The 5,000-nt window shown below is 41.7% G+C and overlaps 1 protein-coding gene across 3 annotated transcripts in view; it reads right to left on the reverse strand.

The window, feature by feature from the left end:
- The window catches only part of LOC135090848 (fibroblast growth factor receptor 4-like), a 75,545-nt gene that overhangs the window by 24,590 nt on the left and 45,955 nt on the right, over window positions 1-5,000 (reverse strand). The window lies entirely within an intron of this gene.

Genomic DNA, 5,000 nt, shown 5'->3' on the forward strand with positions numbered 1-5,000 from the left:
ATAATAGGATGTAAATAAATAAATAGATAGACAATGGATAAATGAGTAAAAGATGAGTAAAATAGATACAAACAGATAAATAAATAAATCACAATAAACTTGGAAGGGTTGGCGAATGAATGAATGAATAAATGAATACGTAGGTGCGGAAGATGAGTAAAAAAGTAAATAAAAGGGAATAAGGAAGATAAAGAGAGATAAAGGAAATAGGGAAGGAAGAGAGGAAAGAAAGGAAAAGAAAGGAAAGGATGAATAGAGGGAGAGGCGAGGAAGAAAAGGAAGAAGGGAACGAAGGAAGGGGGAAGTGATGGAGGGAGGAAAGGGGAGGTGACAGGTAAGGGAAAAAGTGGGTGTAGGTGAGTGAATGACAGTGAATGATGGTGAGGGAAGGGGGGGGGAAGGGACGGGGAGGGTATGTTAATTTTTTTCCTCTCTCTCTCTCTCTCTCTCTCTCTCTCTCTCTCTCTCTCTCTCTCTCTCTCTCTCTCTCTCTCTCTCTCTCTCTCTCTCTCTCTCTCTGGTGTTTTCTTCTTTAATCCTTTATTTTCATTTGTTATTGTTCTTGCTGTTCTTCTTTTTCTCTCCTTTCCTCATCTATTGTTTCAACTTTTCTTCTTTTCACTTTTATTCTCCCTCTCCTCTTCTTTTCCTTATTATTCCTACTTACCCTTCCTCCCATCCCTCCCTACTTCCCTCCTCCTTCTTTTAATTTTTTACTTTTCTTTTCAATTTACTTTCACTCTCCCCACTTCTTTTCCTTCTTGTTATTTTCCCTTCCCTTCCACCTCTCCTTACTTTCCTCCTCCTCTCCTCCTTTCTTCTTTAACTTTCCACTTCCATCTTTATCCTTCCCCCTTCCTAGCTATCCTTCCTTGCTTCCCTCTTCCATTCCTCTCCTTCCTTAAATTTCTCCTTATTATCTCCCATTTCCTTCCATCCCTCCTCCCTCTTTCTCCTAACCCCTTCCCTTCCAGCCACCCTACCGCTCCCCCCCCCTAATATCAAAGCACCTGCGCAGGAAGAAGACCAGCGGAGTGACGTAGCGCAGACTGAGTAAGACTGAGCTGTGTGACATGTTTACTACACACTGCCCTATTTCAGGCCTCGCTACCTTGGCTAACATGAGACTTACCTGCTCCCCCCACTTCCCTCCCCCTACCCTGAGCACAGTGACTCGCAGGTGACACACGGAGGTGGGAGGGGTAGGGGAGGGTTTTTAAACTTAGCCACGTGATGAAGGGAAGAAAGTCTGGTCGTGTTTGTTTTGAGTTTAAACTTGTAATGTTTTTTTTTTTGGTGTGTGTATGTGTGTGTGTGTGTGAGTAAGGGAGGGAGGGTGGATGAGAGAGGGTGAATGGGGAAAGAGAGGATGAAGAGAAGGAAGAAGAAAGGGAAGGAGTGAGTGAATGAAGGTGGATGAAGGAGGGTTAGGAAAATAAAGGATGAAGGGAGGAAGTGAGTAAGAAGGGAAGGAAGCAGAGAATAGGTCTATGGATGGGAGGGTGAGTAAGCAAATGAGTAAGAAGTGAGAGGAAGGAAAGGGAAAGGATGATAAAGGGTGAATAGATGAATGCATGAATGAAGAAGATGAATAAATGAATCAGTGAATAAGGAAATAAGAGAGAGAGGAAAGTAACTATGAATCAATGAATAAAATCGTGAATAAACAAGTAAACCAATGAATGAGACGATGAATAAATTAATAAAACAACCAATAAACAAAACAAACACAAACACACACACACACACACACACACACACACACACACACACACACACACACACACACGTGAACAGAATAACAATAAAGTAAGGAAATGAAGACAAACACAATACAAGAGACAGGTGGATGACAGGTGAGGAATGAGGAAGGAAAAGGTACAACAGGTGAAACTAATGAGAGTGGACAGGAAGGTGTGTGTGTGTGTGTGTGTGTGTGTGTGTGTGTGTGTGTGTGTGTGTGTGTGTGTGTGTGTGTGTGTGTGTGTGTGTGTGTGTGTGTGTGTGTGTGTGTGTGTGTGCGATGGAAGGGGGTGAGAGAGAAGAGGAGAGGAGGAGAGGAAAAAGAAAAGAAGAGAAGAGAATATAGGAGAGGAGAGGAAAGGAGAGGAGAAAAGAGAAGAGAAGAGAAGAGAGGAGAGGAGAAGGAGACGCATATGATAAAGGGAGGGATAAGGGATAAGAGGGAGAGAAACTGATGGATGGAAGGATGAAAAAAAAAATGTGATGAATAAGAATGGAGGAATAGAAGCAGAGAAAAAAAATGAAAGAAAAGGAATAGTAAGAAGTGATGGTTAGGAATACAAAGACAGGAGGAAAAGGAACAGGATGAAGGAAAAGGAGGAAAGGGAGGTGATAAATAGAAACAGAAGGATAACAGAAGGAAGGAAAGGGATGAATAATAGGAGAGGAGGAGAAAGGGATGAAGAATAACTGTAGTAAACAAGTAAATATATGAGGAGAGAGGATTGATGGGTAGAAGAGAGGAGGAGGAGAAGGAGGAGGAGGAGGAGAGATAATTTATGATGACTGGTGGAAATAAGATACGTGAATGATGAGGAAGAGTATAAATGAGAATGATTGATGAAAGGAAGTGAAGAATATGATGAAAAAGAAAACACAGAAAAAAATATTAGACAGAAGTGAAGGGAAGAGAAGGATAAAATAATAAAAAAAGATCTGGGAATAAAAAAAAAATGGAATGGAGAAGAACATAGAGAAAATAAAAACAGAAGAAAAATAAGCAATAGAAAAATCAACAAAGGATGAGAGAAAAAAGAAAGAGAGAGAGAGAGAGAGAGAGAGAGAGAGAGAGAGAGAGAGAGAGAGAGAGAGAGAGAGAGAGAGAGAGAGAGAGAGAGAGAGAGAGAGAGAGAGAGAGAGGTTAAGAATAAATGCGAATAATACAACAAAGAAATCAATAAAGAATAAAAGAGGAAAAAGGAAAGAAGACACTGGAAAATTAAGAAAGAGGTGAAGAGAGAGGGGGAAAAGTGAAAAGAAAACAGAAAAGTAGAGATGTAACATTAAAAGAGATATGAATGCTGAAATAAGAAAAAAAAAATAAATAAACTGAAAAAATGAGAAATGATGCATAAAAAAACGAAAAAAAAAGAAAAAAAAGGAAGAGGGAAAAAATGGGGAAACAGAGGGGAAAGTATGAGGTTAAAGAGAGATATGAATGCTGGAAAAAAAAATTAAAAAGCTGGAAAAATATGGAAAAATGGAAAAGGGGAAAAATAAAAGGGGAAAAAGGGGAAAGAGAGATATGAATGCTGAAATAAAATAAAATGAATAAATAAATAAATAAATAAACAAATAAATAAAAACAAGCCGGAAAAAATCAGGAAAAATGGAATAGGAAAAAAAGGGAAAAAAAGGGAAAACAGAGGGAAAAGTGAGGTTAGCCAGAGGTGTGAATGCTTTCTTTAATGACTCAACCACCTCGTTAGCGGCGCCACCTCCACTAAGGGCCTAACCACATTCCCCCCTCCCCCCACCACCACCACAACCACCACCACCACCACCATCACCATCACCACCATCACCAGGTCAGTTCCCGCCACAAGCCCATTAAGAGAAGCCATTAGCAGGTCGTTTCCTCTAGGTAGTTAATGGGTAAAGACCTTGACACGTAGTAAAAGGTAGTAGGTAGTGATAGTAATAGACTTAATAAGATAGAGACGGGTTAGTTTATGTTTGAATGTGTGGGTGGTGGTGGTGGTGGTGATGGTGATGGTGGTGCTAGTAGTTGTAGTAGTAGTAGTAGTAGTAGTAGTAGTAGTAGTAGGTTAGGATAGGATAGGATAGGATAGGATAGGATAGGATAGGTTAGGTTACGTAAGACTAGGTTAGGTTAGGTTAGGTTAAGTTAGGTAAGGCTAGGTTACGTTAGGTTAGGTTAGGTTAGTAGTAGTAGTAGTAGTAGTAGTAGTAGTAGTAGTAGTAGTAGTAGTAGTAGTAGTAGTAGTAGTAGTAGTTCTGCAACCCGAGACGAAATGTATGAACGAAAAGGAAACGGAGAAACGGAGGAGAGGGAAGGAGGAAGGGGGGAAGAGAAAAGGAGGTTAAACTGATCCCTCCCTCTCCTCCTCCTCCTTCTCCACCCCCCTTCATGAACCTCTGCCGGATGTGTGGCTCAAAAACTGAAGCTGAGAGGCCGCTCCTTCCCCTTCCAACCCTTCCCCCTCCTCCCCCTCCTCCTTCCCTTCCTCTTCCTCCTCTTCCCCTGCCAAGCTGCACCCATTCCACAACTCCCCTATACTATGTCTGGTGGCAGGGTAAGGAGAGAGAGAGAGAGAGAGAGAGAGAGAGAGAGAGAGAGAGAGAGAGAGAGAGAGAGAGAGAGAGAGAGAGAGAGAGAGAGAGAGAGAGAGAGAGAGAGAGAGACGGGGGGATACAGCGTGAAAATATCAAGGTTTGGAGGGAGCAAAGAGGAAGAGAAGGAATTGAGATAAAGAGGAGAATGAATAAAGAGGAGGAGGAGGAGGAGGAGAGGAAGAAAAAAACTATTGAGCAACTAAAGGAGGGGAAGAACGAGGATAAGAGGGAGAGATGAAGAATAAAAAACATGGAAGGGAAGACGAGAAGGGAAGGAACTGAACAGGAAAAAACGAGAAATGAAAAGATAGATAGAAAGAATAATAAAGAGAAGGAAGTAACAATAGGAGAAGAAACAAAATATCAAGTGGGAGACGAAAGAGGGAATGCCGAGAACGAAGTAAAGGAGGGAGAGATGGAAGAGAAGGAGAGGGGAGAGGGGAGAGGGGAGAGGGGTTGTGTTTTACTGCTCATCCACTCACTTTTGTAATGTTTGGAATGCCACGGAGCCCAATCTTCCTGTCTTTATTCTCTCTCTCTCTCTCTCTCTCTCTCTCTCTCTCTCTCTCTCTCTCTCTCTCTCTCTCTCTCTCTCTCTCTCAAACAAACAGTATCACTTTTTAGGAGAGAGAGAGAGAGAGAGAGAGAGAGAGAGAGAGAGAGAGAGAGAGAGAGAGAGA

The sequence above is a fragment of the Scylla paramamosain genome, chromosome 36 (assembly GCF_035594125.1).
Source record: "Scylla paramamosain isolate STU-SP2022 chromosome 36, ASM3559412v1, whole genome shotgun sequence".
Taxonomy (NCBI): Eukaryota; Metazoa; Arthropoda; class Malacostraca; order Decapoda; family Portunidae; genus Scylla; species Scylla paramamosain.